We start from the raw sequence: 14,685 nt of genomic DNA on the forward strand, positions 1-14,685 counted from the left end.
AGACTTTCTGGAGTCCTGATCCCACATCAGGGAAAGCATTCAGCCGGATTGCAGAGCACAGTTCTTCCTCATCATGCAGCAACCGTGAGGGACCTACGTGAGCCTCCTCCTTCCCCTCCAATCCTGCTCATACGATGGGGCATCACAAGGCGCATTCCACATGCACTAACTCAACAGCATTATGGAGAGGGTCCTAGGCCAGGGGACTTACACTGAGGTTTGTCATTAGGCTTTTCATTAGACTAACAGGAGAAATTTTTAGGTAACACAAAACCTTCTGTCTTCCTTCATATTTCCTTCCCTACCCTACTCCAAAATAGTGCTGCTGTAACTGAGAAATAATCAGTCAAGCAAATGCTCAAGATGCCTACATTGGTCATCACAAACTCCCGACTGTCCCCTTCAGCACCTGTACATATGGTTGACCTCAGGACAGCTCAGGGCTTATGAGCTGTGAGGGAGACCAGCCAGGTTGTTGAGAAAGGATTGAGAATCCTGATGTGTATTTTCCATAAATGTAGGATCTATCAAAATACATAAATGTGTTCTACTGTCATGTACAACAAATTAGAATAAATTAAAAAAAAATTTAGAGGAAAAAAAAAGACACTAGAAAGAAGCATCACTGCCAATCTTCTTTCTTTAAATACAAAGAAAACACATTTCAATTTTTTTTTTTTTTTTTATTCTTGAGACTCCAGAGAGGCAGGCTGCCCCTCTAAAACCCACACTGAGAACTGAGATTCCAGGGTCATTTTAATTGCCGGGGTGGACAGTCCACCCTAAACACCTAGAACCACCAATGGGGTGGTTATGGTTATGGGCCTTGTGTACTGCTCTCTGGCCCTATTAACTAACTCTTATCCATGAATCATCCTCCTCTTCCTTCCTACCCAATGGATATTGTGCTTGGGATATAACTGTTCACATGTCAGTGCAAGTCTCAGGAGCTATGACCACAGCTTAGTACTTTTTTCTTTTTGTGAAGATTCTATTTCCAAATAAGGTCACATTTATAGGTACCATGAGTTAGAATTTCAACATATCTCTTGGGGATATAAATTGAACATGGTGGCCACAGATTAGTTATTTATTCCTTATCCTCTGAACATCTCATCCTGTCCAAGGAGTCTCTCCTTTCTCCCAGACACCATAGATGCCTATATCCTCAACCTACACTTGGAAATGACTGTAAAACATAAAATGAGTTCATTGTTTTGGTAATCATTCATATTTAAATCTCATGGTATTGACAGTCAAGAGATATTTGACATCATTAATCATTAATTGATTAATCATTGATTAATCATTAATTAGGGAAGTAAAAATAAAAACCACAGTGAAATATTATCTCACATCCATTAAGAGGCCTTTTTGATAATTTTTGTAATTTTTAGAAAAAAAATGACTGCTGGTGAAGAAGTAGACAAATCAGAACCTTGTGCACTATTGGTGAGAATACAAAATGGCACAGCCTCTGTGGGAACAGTATGGCAAGGCCCCAAAAATTAAACATAGAATTAACACACGATCCAGCAATTACATTCCTGGGCATAAATCCAAATGAATTCAAAACAGAGACTCAAACAGATATTTGTACACCCATGTTCATACCAGCATTATTCATAATAGCCAAAAGCGTGGAAATAATCCAAGGCTCCATCAATGAATGAATGAACGAATAAAGTGTGGTATGTAATATGTTGGGGTTCAGAAAAGAGTACCCCAAAATATATCACTTTAGCATGATGACTACTTTGAACCAAAGAAGACTGGAAGACCTCAGAAGCAACCTTAGAAGCAGAGTCTTTCTCTGATCTACTCCTCTTATCCCTCTTATCCCTCTTCCCCCCAATAGGCCAGTCATAGAAAACATAATTCTTCTTCCCCAATGCAGACATAGAAACTAGAAGCCCTCCCCAAGAAAACCATTCATAACACGTAGAAAGAGCACTCTTTCCTTTCTTCTTGAAGATCCTCATCCCAGAGAGGTCCTGCTCCATACCCATGGTGAGGGTTGCTGCATAGAGAGGCCAAGGAGAATCTGAATAATCGGTCTTGCTGGCTTTCCTCCTTTAGTCTATTACCTGTTAAAGCATACCTTTTGTCCAATCACAATTCTACATAGCTGTCTACACAATTCTCCCTCAGACCTAAGTTTAAAAATATTTTTCCCCGGGTCTTTGGGGTTTATATTTCTGAAGATTCCTATACCATGTAAAACTCTAAATGAGTACATTTGTTATACTTTTCTCTTATGAACCTGTCTTTTGTTAAGGAGTGTCAAACCTGTCCCTTATGGCGGTAAGGAAAGGTACCAGACGTTTCCACCTCTACACCAACAATGGGATAGTATTCGATCTTTAAAAGGAAGGAGATTCTGACATAAGCTACAACACAGATGAAACTGGATGGCATTATGCTGCGTGAAACAAGCCAGTCACTAAGACACCTACCGTAACACTTACATAAGGTTCTCAGAGCAATAAATTCGCAGAAACAGAAACCAGAATGCTGGTTTCCAGGGGCTGGGAAGCGGCAGTGTGGAGTTATTATTTGAGTGCATAGTTTCATTATAGGATGAAGAAAATATTCTGGAGACGGGTGGTGGTGATGGCTGTACAATAATGTGAGTGTACGTCATACCACTGAGTTTACACTCAAAAATGGTTCAGGTGGTAAATTTTATGCGATGTGCATTTTACCACAACAATTCTTTTACAATTAAAAATAGGCAAAAGCACCAGAGAGAATACTATTTTAGATTAAAATATTCACAAGGTACAAGATTCTGAGACATAACCCGCCAGGGCCTCCGCTCTTCCACTTGACGTGGCTGGATGCACCAGCACCACACTTCATTTTCAGAGGATATGAAAGTTTATCTCCTTATAAAATAAACATGACAGCAAATGTGTCTGCTCTGACTCAGAAGCTCTAAATAACTTGTTGGAACTCAGGTAGCCATAAATCTCTGTCCTGAGTTATGGCTTACAGGAGTGGGAAACACACCAGACACTGAGCTTCTTAGAGGAAAATCAGTCTGCTATTTTTAGCTCTCGCTCCTCTCAGGGAAACAAGAAGCTGCTAGCTTGCTGGCTGTGAGGAAAACTGCTCTTGGTAGACCATCTTTTCAGGGTGGCTGCTGTGGGATACCCAGCCTCCCCAGAAATGCACTCTCAAGAGGTCTTCCCTGACCCCAAACCAGGCTCTTGTGCCAGGCACACGTTATTTTCTTTGTAGTCATTAACACATCATGACATCATCTCAGTCATTTTTTACAGCCTTCTTTGTTATCCTCTTTATTCCCCCCTTCCCATAAAGGGAGGTAATATCCCTCTCAAAAATCTCAAAAAAGAAAGAAAGAAAGAAAGAAAGAAAGATTATCTGATAAAGGAGATAGCATTTTTAATTGAAGACAGTTTCATAATTGAAAAATATTGTTTTAGTCTTTAATATAAAATATCAGCACCATCTCACACAGAGAGCAAAGATATATTCCTCAGGATTTACCTTAAAAAATAAATAAATTAGGGCACAAATTTTACCAGCTTCCTCAAGACACAAGTCCTAGTTTTTCCAAACACATGCAATCTGATTGAGCATTTATAACCAGATTAGATTTAAAAGAAGTTTCCATATAGCATATACCCTAAAAATTTGAATTTTTAAAAGATTAGCCATGACCTTCTCTTTTGGGGTCTCTTCTTATTGAATCATGCCCTGGGAGCAAATCATACAATTTTATATCTAATATAATACACATTTTTTAAAGGAAATGCAGTATTACATTTCACTACGTGAATAAAGGAGGTAGATTCTTGTAGCTATAAATATGTAGCTGCACAGTTACCCATTAAAAAGAAGCAAAACTGAGTCACTTCCTGGGGCTTGAAGGAGTGGTCCCCAGCCTCAAACCCCTCCCTTTTGAAATGTCCCCACGACAGCCTGGCATTGTTCACGTACACATTCTAGATTGCATCAGAAGGCAGTAGAGTTAAAGGAACACCCAAACATTTGGTTTTCCAGTGCACAGATTGAAATAAACCAAAGCCTCCAGTGTACTGCAATTTCTTCAGAGTTGTGCTCAGAGCCCTCCTAACGCCACTCTGAATGCTGGATGAAAAAATTGTGCTTCCCCCAGTGGTGGAGAGTGAGGCTCTGCGCTATTTTAGGCTTAGATTTCTCACGAGGGCCAGGCACGTGGGTCTGCAGCTGTCTGCAGCCTCCTGGCTGGTGATCCTACAAAGGCAATCAGAAGCACAGTTCCTTGTTCTGTTTCCTCCCCCAGCTCTGACAGGGATTCCCAAATCTGGCAGAAATCAAACAAGAACACCCCCAACCCTGGGGTCCAGACAGATCTCTTTAAAGGGGAATGTCATCTCTGGAAACAATTGTCCCATATTTTCCTGAATATACACACAGCATCATCATATATTATAATCACATTTAAAATTGCTATTTTCATATATCTTATTAAGCATAGCAGAGTGTTGAGCACATGCTAGGAAAGAGTTGGGGAAGGGAGGGGTGTGTAGAGGGGAGAAGATGCATGTAAGTAATCTCTGGGTTATACACTCACCCACAAATACACCACACACACCAGTCATATGCACACATACCTGGCAATGGTGCTGTGAATGTGCCTTTAATCGAATTGTTTAAAATGGAGACAATAATAACTTGGTCCTCTAGAAGCAGAGTCACAGGTTTGTCTGTGAGACAATCTGGTTCTTCAGTTAGATGTGAGGAGCAACATACTGTGTTCATAGATCTAAATGTGTTTTACATACACTTTTCATCTCCGTTATACATCTTCGTGCTTTGCAGTTGTCTGACTGGGGCTTGGGGAGGGAGATAAGAATCCAGGTTCATCCATTGGGGCCACTAGGTCAGTTACTTAATGTGATGTGATGCCCCCACATTTCAAGACTAAATGAGGCAACATCCACACTGCTTTATGAAGCTGATATCCATCTAGGTGATCATACACATGGAGCCCTCACCCCTCACAAAAGCCTGTGAAAAACATTTAAGTTTTACTCACTTTGCAGATGGGAAATACTGAGGTCCAGCAAGGGTCATGAAATGTGCTCAAGTCACACTGTGGTAAGTGGTAGAACTGGGATTTGAGCCCAAGCAGGCTAGTAAATAGTCCTCACTAGCACACTTTTCCTTAGTGGAGGAAAGGCTCAGTAAACATGAATTTCCATGTTAGTTAAAAATGTTAATTTTATTTGTATATAGACATACTCAATTGCCATTCTCAAATATGGAAAGTGATTTAAAATAAGTAATTCTCGTGGGACACACTTCATTTCTAAATCAAGTTTCTTGCAGCGCCTACTGTTTAATTCAATTCATTCATGCATTCATTCATTCAACAAACATTCATTGCTCAGGTCTGGCAGGGTGCTCATTCCACTCATGGGCCCAGTCCCAGAAAAGTTTAGCTTATTACTTGGGACATGGTACCCAACCAAGGCTTAGTGTCAGGTGTATCCATGTCACACAAGCTTCAAAGGGCCCACACTAGTAGGTGCTTAATGACACACTAGGAAAATGCTGCGTAGGCCTTAGAGGTACAAGCTGGGGTAGGAGAATTCAACCAGAGTGGATACACATGTGGACCTGGCATTAGGAGGAATTTCTTCATTTTGATCCAAAATGGGTGTGGCCCATTGGAGTTGGACCAGGAGGGAGTGGAGAGACAGATTTGCAGACTCTAGACATACATGCACAGATGTACAGGCAGCTCTATGCCTCCTTAATGCAAATAGGTGCAGCAAATGTAGTTGATTTTATCTAAAATAATCATAATCTGCTTTTTCTCTCCGTCTACTGTCCTATTAGCTGGGTAACAGGAACAAATCAGCTTTTTTCCAGTCCAATCAAAACATCCCCTAGGTGATCCTCATTCTGTAGAGATGATTATTCCTGTTCTCATTCCCATGCTTCTGCATCCTCTAAGATGTCCACCAGCTCTGAGAGGTGAGAGGATTTTCAGAGTCACCTGAAGGTGTCCTTGGACTGACTATCTTCTGTTTAAGTCTTCCAAGTATCCACTGCCTTCGCTGCTGAAGTCAGGGCATCAAACTTGGGGCCTGTGTTCTCTGGGTGGGTCTGTGCACTGCACGGTTGTCTTGGCTTCAGGGACACATGGGGATGGCAGTCAGGCAGTACTCAAGGGGAATGAGAAATGGAATGCTGCACATGTTTTTTGGAACCAGGGATTGAATCCAGGGGTGCTTAATCCCTGAACCACAACCCCCACCCTTTTTATCTTTTATTTTGGGACAAGATTGCTCAGGGCCTCACTAAGTTGCTGAGACTGGCTTTGAACTTGCAATTCTCCTGCCTCAACTTCCTGAGCCTCTGGGATTACAGGCATGCACCACCACGCCCAGAGGGACTTTACCCTTCTTATGGCAAGGATCCTTAGCTGTCTGATGAAGACCACAGACTCCTTCTCAGACTCACGTTTCTAAGGGGAAAATATGAAATATATTGGAATGCATTGCAAATCAATTATACTGAAGAGCAAAATCATTTTAAAAGATAAACAAATTTGCTAAATGACAATATATATGCCTTATTTGAGTGTTAAATGAACCAGCACTTGGTTTAATGACTGCTACAATTTGGGGGGGATGGTGAGGAGAATACACAATATGTCATGGTACCTGCAACAACCGTAATGGGAATGGAAATAGCTATGGCTGATGGGGACAGAGTGTTGGACTTAGGGTTGCCAGTTAATTGAAATGGGAAGCCCAGTTAAATTTAAATGTCAGGTAAACAATGAATAATTTTGGGACATGCTAATACTAAAAAATAATTTATTATTCTGAAGTTCAAGTTTAACTAGGCACCCTGAGCTTTTTTATTTACTAACTCAGGCAACCCTACTAGTACTATTAGCTATAGTAGTTTTTTGTCCTTGTTCTGAACTCAAAGAAAGTCTAAATATTAGAGAGTAGTGAAAATATTTTTTCCCATTCCAGTTCATAAATCCCCACCTCTTTGGCCAAGAAACCCTGGCCTAGCACCATCACTCTTTAAGACTGGCGTACAGGACATCCACATGCAGCAGTACCTCTTTTCCGTTTTTGAAGACACACTATAGGCTCTACATCTTGTTCACCTGCTGATTTGTCTTCACCTGGAGTCTTGCTAGTGACCTATACTCCCTAAGTGCCTGCTGGTCCCCTGACCAGTATGATCATCAGTCCAGAGACTTGCTGGGTGTGACTTACTGAAGCCTCAACCTATCAGTTTCTAGAAGAAGCCAACTCACCATCTCTGGGTCTGTCTCACTCGTGCCACCAAATACTCTAATAGACTAAAATTCTCCTGAATCATAAATCCCATGAAGGCTGGGTTTAGTTCCATCTTGCTCACCAATGAATTCCTAACTTCTAAAATAATGTCCTGTGTATAGTAGGTGCTCAATGATTACTATAATGAATAAGTAAAACAACAAAAAACCACATAATGTTTATTATATTATTGATAATGATTATTTTTATCATCTGTGTATAAAATGTGCCCAGAGTGGTAAAATGGAGCCATTTGATAGATCTTTGAAAATTATAATGAGAATTTTTATTTATGAATCACGAACCTCAGAGCCATGGTTAGCTTCTTGGGAAAGAGAGATATACTCATAGTGCCAACAGAAAAGGAATATTTTGAGTATCATTTTAGCAGAGCAAGTGGGAACGAGAAAGACAGCATGATGACTTCTCTCTAGACTATTGTGCACCGTCTATCGAAATCTATTCCAAGTTTCCTTCCATATGGAAATGATGTCTCAGAGATTTATTTTCTTCTCATGGGTCTTCCTAAAATCTGCATCTGAAGAGACTTCCATAATGCTCAATATAGCCTTTCTCCCAAATCTGGAAGATGAAAAGTCCACCCCCTCCAAGACAGTAACTGAAATTTTGCATTAAAATAGAGACTTGCCTCTGGAATGGAGAAGGCTGAGTTTGGAAAGGTCACAATTTTCCAGCAGTAATTGCCTTTCCTGGCCTGGCTTCCTTTTCATTTTTTCAAGCTCTCAATTAATTGTATATATTTTACATATCTGACCATAATGCAAAAGGGAACTTTAAAGACTGATCATGGCAGGAAATAAGCAGTAAACATCAGAAGGGCTACTTTCAAGTAGGCAGGGAACTTGGATGTAACATACCTGGAACAAGTAAGAAATCACCTTCCCATTACATTCAGACACTGCTGAGCCCATTGGCTCCACAACGGACTCAACCTTCATACTTCCATCCTCCACTGCCTCTGGCTCTGACTCCATCCAATCCTCCCTGTAGTTCTGTTGGTTCAGCTTCAAAATGTGACCAAGAGATTACTGTCTGTCCCCACTGCCAACCCCTACCCTTACATCCTCTCACCTGAAACGGCATATGCAATCCAACATCTGCTCTCCATGGAGAGGTCTTGGTCCCCTTGACCTTCCCCCAGTAATAAGCAGGAAGTGGGGGATCTGCTCCTGCATTAGGGAGCTGCTCCCCTATGTGGATGCTAAGTTCTAGTGTCACTGTGACTGTTCCCTAAGTGCCCCATGAGGCCAGGCCCCTGCATACTCATCTGTCCCCCAACCTGCTCTACTCTGCTCAATCTTTTATCTTTCCCCAGAGCTGCCATCACCTGATAAACTCTATAATTATCTTTTATGAAGAAGCTCATTTGTTCTTGTCTCTACTGGCTGCTGTAGAGTTAAGGATCTTTGTCTATTTTGTTAACAGCGGCATCCCCAGTGCCCAGAGCACTGCCTGTCTTACCCAGGAGACCATGACTACTTTTGCAGTAAATAAGTTAATGAGTGAATAAATGAATATATGAATTCAAAGATTGGCAGGACAGATCCCTCAGACTTTGTTTCAAGCTATTTCATACTACTTAACTATCAAACCAACCAGGAGTTCCACAAGAATGAACTCAAGATCAGGGTGATATACTCTGCTATTTGATGGGACATGTCCACTCTTCCCCTGGCTTTCACATCACTCTTAGCTCTGTTCCTCAGTTAATGATGTCTTGGCAAGGTCAAGTGGCCACTTCATTGCATGCAAGGGTGTCCCCCACCCCCCAGCACTGCCTCCAGTGCTGCCCTCTACAGCTTTGCAGATGCAGGACTTGTTCTGTTACAGCAAAACAAAACTCCTATGCCATGTGTAACCCACTAAAGCAGCACAGTGCCCAGTGACTGCATTGTCTCTGCTCCCCAATGTATCTTCTCTGTTAGCTTTTGCAGAACCATGCACTCTGCTCATTGATAACTGGAGCACTGCTTACACCCAATCACCTGTGTCTGGCCAGCAGAATGGTCATTACTGCCTTTGGTCTATTTTAAAGGGAAAGGGGAGTTTGCAGTGTGGACAGAGGTGGGGGCAGGTTTGAGGGTTGGATAGAGCCATAGGAGGAAGTTAGGCTGTAATGTCTCCTTAAAGGTGTTAAATTGGCTTTTAGAGCAGATCAAAACAGCTATGTCAAATTTGAAAGGTCAAAATGTCTTGCACTCAGGGAAAGTAAGGTGTTTTTCCCTTTGTGCACCATCGCCTGGACCCTGGGAGATACCTACTGCACAGAAGAGCGTACACTCAAGGGGCCTGTCAGATGCATGTGTTTGGGGTGTAAAAGGGCAATAAGGAATTGGGTGGAAGGATTGTTAAAGGTGAGTTATGAATAGTATGCTCTGCTCTCTGGGCCCACAGAAAATGCACATATTTTTAGACAGGAAATACATATCATCTTGCCAAATCAGAGTTTTTTGTTTTTTGTTTCTGTTTTTGTTTTGTTTTGTTTTACAGTTCAGAGTTAATTTATTTAGTATGTCTGCCACCTAGCAGATGCTTCCAAGGTGACAGTTATTAGGACCTCTCCCAAGACAAAATGAGAGAAAGTAGCTGAGATTTGATTAAGAAATAACTTGAGCCAGGTGTGTTGGCACACACCTGTAATCCTAGTGACTTGGGAGGCTGAGGCTATACATAAGCCAGCCTCAGCAACTTAGCAAGACCCTAAAAAATTTAAGAGACCCTGTCTCAAAAATTTTAAAAACTTTAAAAAGGGCTAGGAATATGACTCAGTGGGTTGAGCACCCCTAGGTTTAATCCCCAATACCAAGAGAGAGAGAAAGAAAGAAAGAGAGAAAGAAAGAAAGAAAGAAAGAAAGAAAGAAAGAAAGAAAGAAAGAAAGAAAGAAAGAAAGAAAGAGAGAGAGAGAGAAAGAGAAAGAAGGAAGGAAGGAAGAAAGAACTTGAGCACAGGGTTAAGAATCTGTAACACTCAAACCCATTAGGAAGTATATTATTGAAATAATAATTATTGTTATTATTATTGGTGGGGATGTAAAAAAATTTAAACACTCAAGCATTGTTGATGGGAATGTAAAATGGGAGCTCCACTATAACAGGTCCTCAGAATAACTAAATTTAGAATTATCATAGTAATTCCACTGTGGGTATATATTCAAAAGAATTGAAAATAGGGACTTGGGTTTTGCACACCCATTTCATAGAACCAATATTTGCAATAACTAAAAAGTGGAAGCACCCAACTGTCCATCAAAGGATGAATGGTTAAATAAAATGTGGTCTATCCACACAAAGGATAATTTAGCCTTAAAAAGGAAGAAAATTTTGACAGCATGGATGAACCTGGAGGACATTATATTAAGTAAAATAAACCAGACATAAAAGGACAAATATTGTATGATTCCATTTGTATAAGGTATCTAGAATAGTCAAATTCATGGAAATAGAAAATAGAATGGTGATTCTCAGGGACTGGGAGAATAGAGAAAAGGGAGTTAGTATTTAGTGAGTACAAAGTTTTAGTTTTGCAAGATGAAAGTGTTCTAGAGACAGATGGTGGTAATGGTGGTTCAATAATGTGAATATATTCAATGCTGTTGAACCATACACTTAAATGGTTAAAATGATAACTTTTTAAAATTTTTTTTAATTTTAATTGAAAATCATAAATTCACATAGGGCAATATTGTTTGATTCATTCTGTTATTTTTTCCCTTCCCCCCCACCCCTCCCACCCTTCTTTTCCCTCTATACAGTCCTTCCTTTCTCCATTCTTACCACCCTCCTTATCCCTAACCCTATTTACATATGTATGTATGTGTATGTGTACATACATATACACATATACAAACATACATTAAATGCACACACATACACATGTATCATAATAAAAAAGTGATTTATCAACCTGGAGGAACTACCAAGAAAGCATGCAGAAACTTGCCCTCAGCCTGTTGTGTTTCACACTCCACTGGACTGTCTCCCCTTCTCCCACTCCTGGAGCATGCATCACTTTAAAAAGTCAAACTTCACATCTACCCTGACTGTCGCAGGACTCCACAGGGCTCTTGCTGGAATGGCTCTTATTTTACTGTTCTAACTGGAATCATTGGGCAAAGAAAAGAACCAAAGGTCAGAGTCTAATCATAAGGAAAGCCCAGAGGTCTCTGGATAGAGTTAGGTCAAGGTGAGAGTGTTTGTCAGATCCTTTGAATGTTTTTATTCTTTGTCATAATTGATGGATAGCATGCGATGAAATCCTGGGTTGAAAATAGCTTTCCCTCAGCATTTTGAAGGCATTGCTGCTGTGCCTTGCAGCTTGCCATGGTGTTTAGAAGTTGGTAGGAAGCCATTCTTGTTCCCTATTCTTTGCATCTGACTTAGTGGTTTTTTTTTTTTTTTTTTTTTTTCCCCCTTTTCTGGAAACATTTAGAATCTTTCCTTTATAGTTGGTGGTGTAAAAATCTCATCTTGATGTGACTTGTGCTGGTAGTTTTTCCATATTTTTTTCTGAGAAACATATTTGACACTTTTAATCTGAAAAATCCATGCTCCTTCCTTTTGACAATTTCCTCTATTTTCTGAATTACTTCTTTATGAAATGTATACTTCTCTATGCTTTGATAGTCTGCTTTGCCTTTTTTTCACTCCTATGTTCATTTTTGTCTTTTTAAATCCATCAATGCTTTCTCAGATATTTCATTGGCTTTACTTTCTTAATTTGTTATATTTTTTAATTTCTAAAAGCACTTTCTTGTTCTTTATTACTTGTTATGGTGTCTTGTTTTTTCATAGATTTACTATCTCTGAGGATATTGGCTTCTCCTTGTTTCTTTTGAGCTCTTAACTCCCTATTGGAGTCTGTCTCAAATGTTTGATGGTTCTTTGTACTTCTTTAAAGGTAAAACAATGAAAATCTAGTTGGAGGTAAAAGGGTTCTCCCTAGGGTGGTTGAGCTGGGACTCCACTGTTTGCAGAGGGGTCTGCAAATTAGAGAAGCTGCTGGGCTTTACTTGGGGGCTGTTTGGTTTCTACAGTGATGAAGTATCCAGGCTGCTGGCTGAAGGTGGTGTCTCTACCTCATATCTTTGTTGGGCGAGGTGGGACAAGGTAGGGAGAGCCTCCAGCCACGATGGGCATGTGTCCTGTTTTCACTCTGATCCCTTGCCTTTCCTCCTCGTTGTCACAGTTCAAGCCTCCAGAGTCCATTTCTCCTGTCGGGGAGACTGAAATGTGCCTTCTGCAGTCATGGCACCCCTCACCTAGCATTCTGGAGCCCAGGCACCCCATCCCTCCAGGGTTCTGCAGAGAATCTCCAGGACACCTGTATCTCAGTGGCAGCTCCATCTGTGTCCTTAGCTTGGCTGCCTTTCTTTCCGCTGAACCTTGGAGATTCTTGTCCACCAGCTCTATTCATTGTTTTAAAATTTTGGTTTTCTGGAGTTCAGGATGGAGTAGAGATAAACAGGTGTTTAACCTGTCATCTTTAACTGAAAGTGGATTTATCTGTTGATTTTCCTGCCCTATTTGTCTTCCATTATGTTTTCTTTGCAGAGGAAATCCTTTTTCCTAAACTTTCTCTATCTTCATTCTAGTACCTTAATATTTTTCTGTTTAAAAATGTTCCAATCTCTTTATTCCTTCGTCACAGCCTACAAACATGTTTACCCCCCACCACATTCCTTCTTTAAAGTTGATCAGTTCCCCTCAAGCTCTTCTTTCCTCTTTATCTTCATTACATTAGATTTCTATGACCCCCCTTATGAGACAGACATTAAGGTTGCAAAGATGACTACAACATATTCTGGATTCACAGCCCAGCACAAAGCTGGTCATACAAGGGGATGATCACAGAGCTGTGTGAAAAGGTGTTGCAGATGATATTCAGGGGACTTCAGAAGCTTTCTGAGGAAAGGGGTCGGGATGGCTTGGAGAGAAGGAGAAAACTGAAGAAGACACTAGAGACAAATGCTCTTTGAGCCAATTTTAGATACTAAGAACACAAAGGAATTTCTGAGCCAAGCAAAGAGATTGTACAAAGTTCTTTTAGCTTCCCCTCCTCTGTGTCATGGAGACCTTCTCCACTTTCCTACTGGAGTAATCTTTTTGAAGTACATCATGCCTCGTTTTTGTTTTTTCCAAGTTTTAAGGAGACGTTTCATAACTCAGTGTCCAAATATTTCATTGTGATCAACAAGGCACTGTATAATTTCACCCATCTGTTTCCAGTCACCCCTGCTACTTGCTACATCAAACATTGTGAAGTGGCAATAAACTTCAAAGTTATTCACTGATATTCTATTGCCTTTCCTTTTGAATACCTGGTAGAACTTCAAAACCCTACCCTCTTGAAGTTAGGTGTGACCATGTGACTCACTTTGTATACTGAAATGTGAGTGAAAGGGACACACATCACTTCTACAAAGAAGCCTTTAAGAATTGGAAGAAACTAACTACGTTCTCCTCCCAGACCATGGTGACAACATTCACTAGACTGAGACCCTAAGAAAGATACCATGGAGCTCGGCCAATATGAATGGATATTAGCATGAGTGAAATATAAAGCTTATTATTTTAAGCCATTACAATATTAGGATTGTTTGTTATGCAGTATAACCTAGCCTATCTGGCTAAAAATCATTCATATCTCTCAGTGTATTTGCCATGGTTCTTCAGAGAAACAGAAGCAATAGAATATAGAATCAATCATTTGTATACATGGATTCCACATCCATGGGTTCTACTATCCAAGGATAAAAAATATTTGGAAAAAAATTACATCTGCACCGAATATGTACAAACTTTGTTTTTCTTATCTTATTCCCTGAAGAATTCATTATAACAACTACTTAGATAGCATTTGCATTATATTAGGCATTACAAGTTATCTAGAATTAATCTAAAGTGGACATGTGCAAATACTATGTCATTTGTATAAGGAATTTGAGCATCTTCATATTTTTGGTATTTGTTAGGGTATAAAACAAATACCTTGCAGATTCTTAGGGATATCTGTGCATACATATACAGAAAAAGATTTATTATAAGGTTTTTGGCTCATAGAATTATGGAAACTAAGAAGTCCCATGAGTTTCCATCTGTAAGTTGGAAGTCAGGAAATCTGTGGTATCATTTCAGCACAAACTAAAAAGCACAGAATTTAAAAAGCTGATGGCATAAGTCCCAGTCCAAGTCTAAAGGCAGAGAATGGTCTGTCCTGGTCTGATTTCAAAGGCTCAAGAATCAGAATCACCAGTGTCCTAGGGTAGGAGATAAATGTCCCAACTCAATAAAAGAAAGCAAATCTGCCTTTCCCCTGCCTTTTTCTCTTAATCAGGCCCTCAGAAGA

The sequence above is a fragment of the Sciurus vulgaris genome (assembly GCF_902686455.1).
Source record: "Sciurus vulgaris genome assembly, chromosome: 2".
Taxonomy (NCBI): Eukaryota; Metazoa; Chordata; class Mammalia; order Rodentia; family Sciuridae; genus Sciurus; species Sciurus vulgaris.